This window comes from Oncorhynchus nerka, linkage group LG24 (genome assembly GCF_034236695.1).
Source record: "Oncorhynchus nerka isolate Pitt River linkage group LG24, Oner_Uvic_2.0, whole genome shotgun sequence".
Classification (NCBI taxonomy): Eukaryota; Metazoa; Chordata; class Actinopteri; order Salmoniformes; family Salmonidae; genus Oncorhynchus; species Oncorhynchus nerka.
In genome coordinates, this window is record NC_088419.1 from 43,750,491 (window position 1) to 43,765,070 (window position 14,580).

General features: G+C 41.2%; 1 pseudogene; it reads left to right on the top strand.

Moving 5' to 3' along the window:
• LOC115108031 (metabotropic glutamate receptor 1-like) overlaps window positions 1-14,580 on the top strand; it is a 51,056-nt pseudogene that overhangs the window by 15,657 nt on the left and 20,819 nt on the right.

Genomic DNA, 14,580 nt, shown 5'->3' on the forward strand with positions numbered 1-14,580 from the left:
GTATTAGTATATTAGTAATTGACTGACCCGGTCTCTCCATATCTCCAAACAGTACTATGTCTAGGTAACATTTTAGATCAATGCTATTTTCAGCCATTCCTGAACCTGAGACCAGAAACCAGCTACCTGAGGGCAATACCAAAATAAATGGTCTCATGATTCTGTATCCTTACAACAAAATCTGCAGAGCTTTGATGATTTTATGCCCCAAATATTCAACATTTTGTTGTTGGCAAGAATTCTATATGATCATTTTTGCTGAAAAGCACGAAGTCTTGAATCTTGCATCGTTTTCTGTAACAACTCCTACACCCGGTACCATGGAATCGGTACATCATGTGAGGATACAGAATCAAAATCTCTTCCCAACTATTTTGCAATCTGTATGGCACAGTTGTTAACATCCTGGTCCTCAAATGAAACTGGTATACTTTCCTATTTATGCTATTTTTATTCCTCCGCCAGTTTCGATCCTTTATATTGGGCAGACAGACCAGTTCCCTCCCTCCTCCCGCTGCCACCTGCCTCCTCCATTTTTGGGGGTTATGCTGTAATCAATTGGTTGTACTCTTGGATTGAGCAGACCTTCCCGTAAAATTCTGATAACTCCATGAAGGACATAACTCTACCATTCCAATTTACAATATCATTTAAGAACAAAATACCCTTTTCAAACATCTTTCCCATAAATACAGGTGTTTTATCAACCAGCATATTTGAGTTCAGCCATAATATTTGTTCTATCTTTTCATTGGGATGAAATTGAAATCGTAGCCAGCTCCGCAATGCTTGTTTGAAAAAGAGAGAGACTTTGAAAAACGTATCACTTTCAATTAATCGAAAATGAGACATGGCCTTCTGCACAAAGGCCGTTGGTGGAAGAAGGTGAGGACCAAAGCGCAGCACGTGTTCGTCATTTAGAACTGACCACTGACTACACAGTAACAACGGAAACAGCTCTGTCAGGTACAAAACCGAAAGCAACTACCCACAAAACCCATGGGGACAAGAGCTACCTAAGTATGGTTCTCAATCAGAGACAACGATAGACAGCTGTCCCTGATTGAGAACCACACCCGGCCAAAAACAAAGAAATACAAAAACATAGAAAAAGGAACATAGAATGCACACCTTAGTCACACCCTGGCCTAACCAAAATAGAGCATAAAAGCCTCTCTATGGCCAGGGCGTGACAGTATGAACTTTTCTTAGTAATCTACTTAGTAATCTGTAAAAACATTTAGGGTTCAAGTAAAACTTTTGAATAAGTGAAGCTTTTAGAGAGAGGTTTAGTGCTTTTATATTTAATCATCTCAACCCACCCAATTCATATTCATTATATAGATAGGTACGCTTTATTTTGTCTGGTTTAGTATCCCAGATAAAGCAAAATATGTTTTGCTCATATGATTTGAAAAACAGCACCATACGTTAGTGAGTAAACTGAGATATGACTAAGGAGTTAATCAGGGCAGTTTTTCCATAAATAGGTAGGTATTTACCTCTCCATGGTTGCAGGATCTTGTCTATTTTTACAAGTTTTCTATTGAAATGTATTGTTGAGAGCTTATTTATATCTTTTGTGATATGAATACCATGTATGTCTACAGTACTTCCACATCAGCCCATTTTATAGGTAAACTGCAGGGTAATGTAGCCTTGGAAGCCTTGGATTTCTAATCCTCAAATGTTGTTATTGGATGTGATTTTAATAGCGAGCATTTCGATGGCCATAGATATGGTGACAGCGGACACCCTTGTTTAACTCCTCTCTGAGAAGTAGCCGTTATTTACTATTTTACACCTGGGGTTGCTATACATTATTTTACCCTTTTTATAAGAGAATCACCGAAATTGAAAAAATCTAGGTAAATATATATTTATATCATCTTACTTTATCAAATGCCTTTTCAAAATCCACGATAAATACCAGGCCTGGCTTCTTAAATGATTACACCCTATATCAGCTAGATGCAGGCAAGAGTGTGCAGGGCAGTATTGAATGTCATTATCTGTCACCCCAAATTTGTCTCGACCTTTGTGCACCAACGTTGTAAACTTTCATTCATAGGCTAGGTTGTAGCAACCTCATGATGGGTATAGGGGACATATTTGTATCATGTATTAGCCTAAACCAATTGCTGTTACATTGAACTGGGTGAATGGAATATGAATGACAGTCATCCAATATGCTGTAATAGAAATCAGGCCATGCTCATGAAAAGAAAACCGCTCTCCCTCATCTTAAACGGCACTTACCGCCACTGGTGTTGCCAATATCCGACCACTGCGCTATAGGAGCATCGCTGGAAAAAGCGCTTTCCTTAACACATAACAGTCTAAGCCCTGTCTAAGCTTGTGGAGGGGGAATTTCTACTAAGCTATATGGAATTGTTTTAAGAAGGTCATACCAAGGATAATTTTGCTATTTGATATGGAATTAGATTATTTATTCATTTGGCCTTACTGCTATTAGCCCATACAAACTCATTGAATAACAGATTCACTACATGGAACAACAGATTGTAATCCCCAAAAAAATCTAAAGGAAGTTTGTTCTGAACTGTCTGTCCTATATCCGAGAGATAAAAGAAAGATCAGGAAACACTTGTTATTTGACATGTTTTTAATCCCTTATTTTTGGCACTAAGCAGTCTCCATAAACTGTATACTGTGCTTTCATGCATTTTTTTCAACTGGTACCAGGGAACCTTCAGATGAGTATTGTGACGCCTGTGGGCATTCTAGAGTAACATGTATGTGTTCTAAAAGTCTCACCATTCCACATCGGGGTCATATTAGTGTGTAGACCAAACTGTTTGGACGCTACAGGAAAAAGTTGGCAGATCAGCTGTACCGACTTCAGACGAGTTCGAAGACGCTTGAGAGGGTCGAAGAGTAAAATGGAGAATACCATTGTATTCATAAGAATCCATGCAGATTAGTTTGTGAGAAGACTGATTTTCGGGATGTCTCATGGTCTGACAAACACCACTCTAGCTCTGTCACCTTTCACCGGTTGTGGTGGATTGAGACGCACCCATTGCAGATATCTCTAGTTTAAACGGACAGATTTTTACAGGGATATTTCTTTTAATGCTAATTGGATTTCTTTAGATCATGTCAAATTAATTATCCATCATAATGAAGCTCCAGTGTTTTCCCTGTCTCTCCTCTCTTACATTCCTTTTCCGATCTTGAATCCTTCCCTATCTCCCTCCATATCTTCTTCCATCCTTCCCGATTCCTTCCTCTCTCCACTCCACACGAGAGGATTTTTTTTTTTTGCTGGTGGGTAGGCCTCCATGGGCGAGAGAAAGAACTGGTGGCTTAGCTCTACATGCTTCTAGGTCAGAGAGAGAGAGAGAGAGAGTGAGAGGACAGTGAAAGAGGGAGATGAAGAAAGACAGACAGAGAAACGTTCTGGGCCAACACACATATGTGCGTGAGTGTGTGTGTGTCTAAAGCTTGGCTACAGTGTCATGGTTACAAAGGCTTGGAGGTTGGCTGACAGATATTAGCTGATCAAAACACAGCCTGCTATTCCATGCTAATTTGTGTCGTTGCTTGCCAGTCGAGTGAGACGCTGTTGATGTGTATGTGAGAAAGAAAGACAGAGAGAGAGAGAGGAAGAGAGATGGCTAGAAATGGTATTAGACCTTAGGGTTGAGGGAGTGTGAAAGACGGGCAAAGACACAGAGAGAGAAAGAGAGGGAACAAGGTTAGGCTCCTAGTTGAAATAGGGAGCAAGATAGAGGTAGAGTGACTTGACTGAGATGTAGAGAGAAGGAGACGTGAAGGGAGGGATTATGAGGAATGGAGAGAGAGGATTTCTTCCTATGACAGACAAAAATGCATAAAATCCAAGAGTGAGAGAGAGTGAGAGAGAAACGGACTGAGAGAAAGAAAGAGAATCAGACACACAGATACAGACAGACAGACGGGCAGGTTTAGAGTCTGAGAGCTCTTGTTTTAGAGCTCTGCTGTTGAACACTCGCCTGCTCTTCAGAGGAGGGCCAGGTGCACTCTCATACGGGAATACTTTATTCCTGCAGCCCCAGGCCTGCTTTAACACCCTACAGTACTTACACCACTCACTCTCCTCTTGTGTTATATTCTATTCTCGGTCAGATGGCTTGTCTTTTCTCTCAATCTCCCAGTGAAGTTGCTGAGGGTAACTAGCGGGGGAAGGAATCAGACAGTTGCAGATTGATCATCTCCATGGTTTCGCTACATCTGTTGCTCTTACCATTGTGTCAATCTTTGGGTCCTGTCACAATCTGTGAATGACAATCAGGTCCATTTGTAGAGATCTTCAGGGACTCTAGTGCCTTGGTCTGTAGTTTGAATCAAGATATTTTTCATGACTTCAGTCATTGTTTCATATCAGCATACAATAGATAGATGAATGTAATTCATAAGGAATTTCATCATGCATCAAGGCACAGCTAAGCAACAGTGGAATGTACTGTAGTTAGTTGAATGTGGTTAGGTTGCATCATTGTGTCAGAGCATTTTGCTATATGTTTAATATCTCTGACTCTCTCGTTTGACTATGATAAAACGATGCAGCACTAGATCATAATGAAACAGACATTTTTCGTTGATGATATCCAACAGCCCAGAAAAGTATTCTTTCCCCTTTCTTTTTGAATTAACATTAAAACATTACTCAGGATCATTTTAGGTAACTCAAATATTTACTTTCTGAAACAAAGTTTAATGGACCTTTGTTCACATGGAGCACTTTTTATAAAAATGTTTCACCCATGGATTTGCCTTTCAAAGTGAATCATCCAAGTAGGTATTTGAATGTCTGGTTCCCTACCTTAGATTGTCTGGGTTGGCATGTGCCTAGCAATGGCATGAAAAGTAGGTTCCTTCAAATGAAAGACACCAAAACAACTCTCCATCTCTAGCTTGCAAAACACAAACCTCAAAAACAATGTTTAAGGTTAAATTTAAGCATTAACTCTGAATTTTTAAGGTTAGGGTTAAGTTTAGGCATTAACTGTAATGGGTGCGTGTTGGTGGCAGGGAAGTCAGGCGCGGGAGAACGAACTTGGTCTAAATGGAGTCGTTTAATAAGTGCTCACAAAAACCAAAATATACAAAATAATCCAAGTGGGTACAAAACCCGTCGCACACCAACACACAACTTGCACATAACATACAATCAAACAATCTCCGACAAGGACATGAGGGGAAACAGAGGGTTAAATACACAACATGTAATTGATGGGATTGGAACCAGGTGTGAAGGAAGACAAGACAAAACCAATGGAAAATGAAAAATGGATCAGCGATGGCTAGAACACCGCCCGAACAAGGAGAGGGACCGGCTTCGGCGGAAGTCGTGACATTAACTCAGAAATCTTAAGGTTAGGCATTAACCCAGAATGGTTAAGGTCAGGCTTACGATTTGGGATAGGCTTAAAACAGAAATCTAAAAAAATAACTTTCTATCGCTGGATTCGAATTTTCAACCTTTGGAATCCGCCATCCCCATCCACAACGCCTTAGCAAAACCGAAACTTACTTGAAGGTAACAGTGCTCACTGTTGGCCCTAGTGGCCAGTTACCACATCATCTCCCGATGTCCTCAAACACTTGATTGATGTGAAATACTGACTTGTATCACGAGTGACCTGGCTGGATTTGGCATTAGATTTAATGTATGTGATGTGATGTCTTGGTGATGTGAATCCACTTCAATCAGTATAGATGAAGGGAAGGAGACAGGTTAAAGAATGATTTTTAAGCCATGAGAAAATTGAGACATTGATTGTGTATGTATGCCATTTAGAGGGTGAATGGGCAAGACAAAAGATCTAAGTGCTGTTGAACGGGGTATGGTAGGTAGTAGGTGCCAGGCGCACCGGTTTGAGTGTTTCAAGAACTGCAACCCTGCTGGGTTTTTCACTCTCAACAGTTTCTCGTGTGTATCAAAAAGAACGGAGGACCAAGGCACTCTTCATATAATTAATTAAAATGCCTTTATTTGTATGGTATGTTCAATGGACAACTCCAATGCATTTCGGCTGCATGGCCTTCATTAGGGAGTACAAAGATGCGCTAATACAATGTTCTCTTTTGAACAGCGTTTTCCAATCCACCCTGATTTGAAGTGGTTACAGAATTCATTGGACAACACCAAGTAAACAATACTATATATTAGATATGTCATCAAAATGCAAATCAAGGCTAGAAGCATTAGAACCATTAGAAAAGACAAAGTAGTTCTAGTCTTGAATAGGACTGGGCAAAGTGGTGAGAGTAGGGGAGCCATACATTTTATAGTACACTAAATCACAGCAAACAACTGTGTACATCAAGAATGGTCCACCATCCAAAGGACATCCAGCCTACTCGACACAACTGGACACAATTCGAGTCAACATTGGCCAGCATCCGTGTGGAATGCTTTCGACACCCTGTAGAGTCCATGCCCCGACAAATTGAGGCTGTTCTGAGGGCAAAAGAGAGTGTGTTTTGTACACTCAATGTATATTCTCCCTCAGGATGTGGTTGGAGGTAACACTGAACAGATGTCCCATCACAAGGGGGCACTAACACCTCATGTCAGGAAGGGACGTCCCGTAGAGGGAACCATAGATTTAGGGAGAAGGTTTGAAGGGAGCAGTATCACACCGTGTGATGAGCTCTGAGCCCCGGCGTGAGCTACACACACTAGTCTACTCTACAAAGCTTCCCAGCATAGTGGACTGAGCTGTGTAGAGAAGCACATCTGTGGCACATCTCTAGAACCCTTGACAGCTGTCTCCTCTCACTCAAGTATAACTACCTTGTATGGAATTATGTGCCTGACCTGCTTACTGATTTTACTTCATTACCCAGGGGAAATTGCATTTGATGCATTAAAAGCAACAGGCACAGAATGTGTCATCAACATGTTGTTACAGCAATCACTGAAATGCAATAGGCTACAGTTCTGTTAACTCAACGGTGAATCACTCTTTTGATCAGGATTGACACAAAAAACTGCTCACAGATTACTTTCCCCAACAGCGTTGGCTGTTAGTTGCAACATATCTACCTTTAGTCACCACCACCAGTGCCTTTTTCATCCAATACCCAACGTCCCCCATTAGAAAGACTGTGTGTGGGGAGCATAGTCAGTCACATACACGCAATTAGCACCATTCCTTTAGCTCCCCATCTAATGCTGCCTGCCTCAATGCTGTTATTACTACTGCATTTGAATAAGCTGCTTTTCCATTCATATTCTCTCAGAACACATGAGAATACTGTATAGTACAGTATTTACACTGTAATTTGCCTCACCTCTGTAATCACTGATAATAGTTAGGATTGAAAAAGGACCAAGATTGTTATACGGCTACATAAGGAATATGTGATCGAGAGACTGATTTTCTTCTGTTATTTATTACTCCTGTCCTTGCATCTATTTTCACCAGTGTTGCTTAGGTAGGCCTGGGACAGACGAGGACAGCCTTGGCTACCAGCATGGGGTGCATTATAGTGAAGTAGGTCAGTATAGTGGGACAGAGGGAGTCTGCCTGCCAGTGATTCCTGCCTTACAGATTATATTTCAACCATTTCCTCAGAAAAGGCTGTGAAGTGAAGGGTGCTGTTCTTTATAGGCGGCCCCCGTTTCAGCATTATAGAGATGATCTCTAAGTCTCTATTTCCCCACTTAGGATTATCCCCCGGTGTGTGTGGCATGATCTCTGCGCCTGACAGGACACGCACCAGTGTGTGCCTGTGTATGATTCGAGAGGCCCAGCTCTACTCCTCTCCTCCCTCTGCCATGATGCTACCCTTTTAACCCATTATACAAATCTAGGTTTAGATTAAGTTTATTGGGGCATGTTGTGGGGGGTGTTGGCTAGTCAAGGGATGTCCCTTTCAGGTTATAGTTTTGATGGAGAAAGTACATTTTGCTCCCTGAGGTTAGCGTGTTGCTAACGTTACAATCCCCATGGAGATTTGGTTTTGTTTGATGAGAGGCTAGGAGACTTGGGTGAATGGCTCTGAGTCTAGGCTTGTCCGTCAAACAATAGCCTCTCAGGAACATATCTCAACACAGAAAGTCCACAGTTTTAAGATAATAGCACAATTCTAGCACATATCGCATACTTTAGAATGCCACAGAGGAGGCAAAGATATGTCTACAGCTTTGTGTGTGATTACACACAATAGTAGTTTCACAAAGTCTTTCACAGTTGACTTATGAGTCTAAATTGCATCTCTTTTTGTTTCACACAGAATTTGAATATTCATAATGTGCCACAGACTTGAATTGATAAACAGAAAACATTGTCAAGGACATCTCTCTCCAATTGATGCATTTGTTTTCTTTCTAGTATGAAGGACTAGTGAATGACATTGAAATGATCAGAAAGGGCATGCTGGGTTGGCATCTGGATGTCATTGTGAGATCAGAATACGCTGAGGCTGAAACCATTTCCTTGATGGCCCCCTAGCTCACTTTTCCCTTGTTATAGTTCGCACACATGCAGTACGCATGAAAATGCATGCATACATGTGCATGCACACATACACAATTGAACAATTGCATACACACACACACACACACACACACACAACTTGAGGCAGGAAAACATGAAAACAGTCACTATGGTTCGGGAAAACACATTTCCTATGTAATACTTAAATATGGAGAATTGCTGGCTGGTAGCCAGCTAGCAGTAAATCTGTCTCTCCAAACACAGTACGCCATCGGTCCAAGGCAAACGGATCTGGGAGATGAATCTCTAAACTGGGGCGTGATGAATAAGTAAAGGCTGCTTGATCTGGATAGTGTTTTAATGGATTCCAGCTCGGCCAGGGTCGTTGAGCTGCCTCGGGAGAGGCCTGGCCTGCCTACCGTCATCTAGCTAACAAACTGCCACTTCTCTCATGCAAAATGAACTGGATCAGGAAGGAAGAGAAGGGGAAGAGGGAAGAGAGAATGATGAAGAAGGGAAGATGGGGGAGGTTGGGCAAAATAGAAAAACAGGGAAAAATAAGACGAGGAGAAAGAGAGAAGAGGGAGCGAAGGAAAGAGGGGGTGGGTTAAGATTGAGAGAAAAAAAGGAAAGAGAGTGGGAACTGCGGGGTGAGGAGAGAAGATAGGGTAGAGGTAGGGCTTGGCTCTATACATTTCAAACGTTATGGTGGTTTGAATATAATCGGGTCATTTGGCATTCTACTGGTCTTCAGACACCTACGTTTGTTTGGGTATTCTTATTAAGTGTCTGCTTGTGTCAAATGAGCCAGAACAAGGGAACGCATAATGGATCTCTTTCTTTTCTACCTTTTAAGAAACTATTTTACAATCCATTCTCTCTCTCAGGAGAGAGTGCATGTGATTAAGGCTCTTCCCCGCCAATTAATTCATGGCTTCATAAATATACAAATGCGTTAGCTATCAAACTGGAACTAGATCATCTGAAATAGTCTGGGGGATTTGTTTGTTTGTTCTCTCTCCTGGCACTCCAGACCACTCAACTGAAAGATCTGCTGTGTTTTAGCTATTAATTATCTAACTGTTGGCTCGGAAACTCTTCCACAACGTTGTCTCACAACACTAAGCATCCGTCAATCATCTGGCCAATGTTCTCTCACACACACACACAGAGATATCTCTAATTGACCACTTGATGCATGTGGTAATTTGGCCTTAAGTATATTTCTCTAGGAAAACAGTTGAATTTGATAGCAATTTACTGGAATAACAGGGAAGGAATATGCTAGAAATGATGCTGCCTCCAGTAATTAAACTAGCCTAGCTGTGGTGTGGTGGGAGTAATATTAATCCCATATGGAAACGATATAGAAGAAACAAACAATATTCTTATGTGTTCTACCTGGAACTTCTAAGTAATACATATGGCAGCAAATACACATAACAGATTAATACAAAAATAATTATGAAAATATAATTACAATATTGTATGGCAGAGGAAGATCATTTTTTACAAGCTAATAAGTAATCGAATATCTGATAAGATCATTTATGTTTTTCTGTATGTTGGTGGTGTATTTGTGTGTGTTTTTACAGCGACCTTTACAGAGAACATACACTTTTATTATAATTTTAATTGATGACTCATATAAGTAATATACGTTGTCTCAAATATGTCACACCATATCTAAACTCAGCAAAAAAATAAGCGTCCCTTTTTCAGGATCCTGTCTTTCAAAGATAATTTGTAAAAATCCAAATAACTTCACACATCTTCATTGGAAAGGATTTAAGCACTGTTTCCCATGCTTTTTCAATGACCCATAAACAATTAATGAACATACACCTGTGGAATGGTTGTTAAGACACTAACAGCTTACAGACGGTAGGCAATTAAGGTCACAGTTATGAAAACTTAGGCCACTAAAGAGGCTTTTCTACTGACTCTGAAAAACACCAAAAGAAAGATGCCCAGGGTCCCTGCTCATCTGCGTGTATGTCCCTTAGGCATGCTGCAAGGAGGCATGAGGACTGCAGATGTGGCCAGGGCAATAAATTGCAACGTCCGTACTGTGAGACGCCTAAGACAGCGCTACAGGGAGGACGAACAGCTGATCATCCTCGCAGTGACAGACCACGTGTAACAACACCTGCACAGGATCGGTACATCCGAACATCACACCTGCGGGACAGGTACAGGATGGCAACAACAACTGCCCGAGTTACACGAGGAACGCACAATCCCTCCATCAGTGCTCAGACTGTCCGCAATAGGCTGAGAAAGGCTGGACTTAGGGCTTGTAAGCCTGTTGTAAGGCAGGTCCTCACCAGACATCACCGACAACAACATCGCCTATGGGGACAAACCCACCGTCGCTGGACCAGACACGACTGGAAAAAAGTGGAGGGTCCGTCATGGTCTGGGGCGGTGTGTCACAGCATCATCGAACTGAGCTTGTTGTCATTGCAGGCAATCTCAGCGCTGTGCGTTACAGGGAAGACATCCTCCTCCCTCCTCCCCCTTCCTGCAGGCTCATCCTGACATGACCCTCCAGCATGATAATGCCACCAGTCATACTGCTCGTTCTGTGCGGGATTTCCTGTCAGTGTTCTGTCATGGCCAGCAAAGAGCCCGGATCTCAATCCCATTGAGCATGTCTGGGACCTGTTGGATTGGAAGGTGAGGGCTAGGGCCATTCCCCCCAGAAATGTCCGGGAACTTGCAGGTGCCTTGGTGGAAGAGTGGGGTAACATGTGGGGCGGCAGGTAGCCTAGTGGTTAGAGCATTGGACTAGTTACCGAAAGGTTGCAAGATCGAATCCCCGAGCTGACAAGATAAAAATCTGTCGTTCTGCCCATGAACAAGGCAGTTAACCCACTGTTCCTAGGCCGTTATTGAAAATAATAATTTGTTCTCAACTGACTTGCCTAGTTAAATAAAGGTTCAAAAAAACATCTCACAGCAAGAACTGCCAAATCTGGTGCTGTCCATGAGGAGATGCACTGCAGTACTTAATGCAGCTATATGGACTCACCATATATTGACTTTTACTTTTGACCCCCCATTATTCCATTTCTGTTAGTCACATGTCTGTGGAACTTGTTCAATTTCTTGAATCTTTGTTGAATCTTGTTTTGTTCATACAAATATTTACACATGTTAAGTTTGCTGAAAATAAATGCAGTTGACAGTGAGAGGAAGTTTACTTTTTTGTTAGTTACCACAAATACCTCACTAACATATAAAGCAAAACACACAAAATCTTACCAGATACTTATTAGATTTTTGTACAAATCATCTTCTCCTGCCATACAAGATTCTTATGAAATGTTCATCATTCTTTTCCGTATAAGATAGCAGTGGTATGTGTTTGATAGTATTAGTATAGCTGTGGTGGGTCTGTGTTTTCATGAATATTGGATAAAAATACCATTAACAGTATTCATGATTACATGAACTCATGAAACTTAGCTAGGTATGAATTGAATCAAATTTGGCCTCCCTTGGTTTGACTGTTTTGATGAGATATTTAAACTAAGTAGATATAGCACAGCAGGATCGAGCGACGGCATGAAGAGAGAGGGAGAGAGTGTCATTTTTTCTTTATCGCAAACTCCGATGTGAAAACAGCGATGCATGTCTACCTTGGCAACAACTCATAAATTATTCATTGAGATGTTAAATAAATGCTACACACACACACACACACACACCAAACCCAATCTCTCTCTCTCTCTCTCTCTCTCTCTCTGCCATAGCCTGCTGTTGCAATTCTCCACGTCTGTGGGGACAAATATTGGAGGTCCGTATATAACACTGTATCAAATTTAGAACATCAAATGCAGTCAGCTACCTTGGGTCAGGGAATGGACTAGACTAGTGATAGGGAGGAAGGGGGAGGGAGGGGGAGGGCGGGCACAGGGAACAATAATTATGTTGTTGTGATTGTGAATATTTGATGGGTGGAAGAGTGACAGTGGTTTGGGATTTGAGCATAAATGCACATCGAGTGCACAAATGTGACTGTGACAAATCAGATGCATGTCTCTGGCCTAAACTCAATTAAGACAGAGGAAGTTATGATTCTGTTTGGCTAACCTTTCTAAAAAAAAAAACTTTAAAAACAAACACCCAGAATTCAGAGGTGTGTCAGTGGAGGATTATTTAGTGGCATCACCTTAACTGCGCTCGAGAAAGCAGGGAAACATTTTCCTGTGACTTTGATAAGTGCTAAAAAAAAACACTTAAAAATGTTCAAGCAGTCCACTACATCACTCTTTATATGCTTCATATCCCTTGGATTTCACAGTTTATCTCAGAACTCTTTTAAAATGGCAGAACATAACACACACCAACCTGGTCTCAGAGCATTTCGTATTATTCTGTGCGTATTCCCGAAGGCTCCATTTAGTATGATACGTTTTGTTTGGTATGGGTACATAAGACAGATTGTTACTTCAGGCAAACTTCTTCACTCTAAAAATGAGGAGTTCAACAACGGTTTTTCGAAGATCCTCAAAGTTCTTTGAAGAACCTTAAGGTTCTTGGCACTGAAAATTGCCCCCTAAAGGTACTTCCAAGAACCCCGTAGGAGGTGGGGTTCATCGAGGAACCTCCTTAATTGGTGGGGGTTCTTGCAGGAACCTAACTGCCCAACTAAAACTAAAACGTCATTGAAAAATAAAAAATAAAATATATTTTTTTAATTTGACCTTTTATTTAACTAGGCAAGTCAGTTAAGAACAAATTCTTATTTTCAATGACGGCCTAGGAACAGTGGGTTAACTGCCTGTTCAGGGGCAGAACGACAGATTTGTACCTTGTCAGCTGGGGATTTGAACTTACAACCTTCCGGTTACTAGTCCAACGCTCTAACCACTGACTTGCCTAGTTAAATAAAGGTTAAAAAAAATATATAAAAAAATATTAATAATAATAATAATAGGGGAGGGGGGGTAGTTAAATAATTTACCCCAAAATAACTTAATGTGGAGTTTCAATGTGAAGGACCACTAAAGGATACTCCAGGAACCTTTTCTTTTTAGAGTGTAGCAACCCAAAGTTTGCAAGTTTGAATCTCATCATGGACAACTTTAGAATTTAAACAACTTACTACTTTTTTTGCTACTTTGCAACTACTTCGCATGTTAACTAACCCTTCCCCTAACCCTTTAACCTAACTCCTAAACTTAACACTAACCTTAACCCTAACCTGGCTAACGTTAGCCATTGTAATTTGTAACATATCATATGAAACGGATGATGGAAATCCACAACTTAATACATACCATACGAAATGTAATTGATACTAAATGGAGTGTCTCGGATTTACTTACATAATAATATGAAATGCTCTGAGACCAGGTTGCACACACACACACACACCCTCACATATGCTCTTGCCCATCAGAATATCCCTTCTGCGTGTGGTAATTGGCTACTGGCTCACTTACTCTCTAATTGGAAGGTAGCTGTCAACTGTACAGATATTCAAGGCTGCTGCATCCAGAGAAGCACAGCTTAGAAGCTCTGTATATCAACTCGTTTATTTTCTTTGTCTCTGTCTCTAGTCTTTCTTGTTCATCCCTCTAAGGGTCTCCAGGCTTCAAATGCATGTCTAAATGAGCTTAGTTTAATGGGGATTCTGACACAGAGGGGAAGGAAAACCAACAAGGCGATTGGTGGACTGTAAGTAGAGTTGAAAATGAAGACGGAAGCCATGGGAAGAGGTATAGGAGGACAGGCTCATTGTAGTGGCTGGAATGGAATAAACGAAACCTTCCTCCTATAGCTCCTCCCAGTAGCATCCACGGATCCACATAGAGATGGAGATAGTAGTGGAGACAGACCTTGGGAACATTCAGTGGTCACAGAGCTCACGCTAAGGGGCTAAAGATCCCTATAGATACCATAAAAACTATGGTAGACTTAAAGGCCACTGCCTATTACCTTGAAGAGCAAAGGAGCAGACCTTTGCAGTGGGATTTGATTGTTGGGAAGGATATGACATAGGACCACAATGGAAATAAGTCATATACGTGTTTGTGTTTACCATAGACAATTCTTAATAAAGTCCATCATTTTGTATGTGTACCTTGTTTTAAATGATCAAATAAACTAAGCAAAA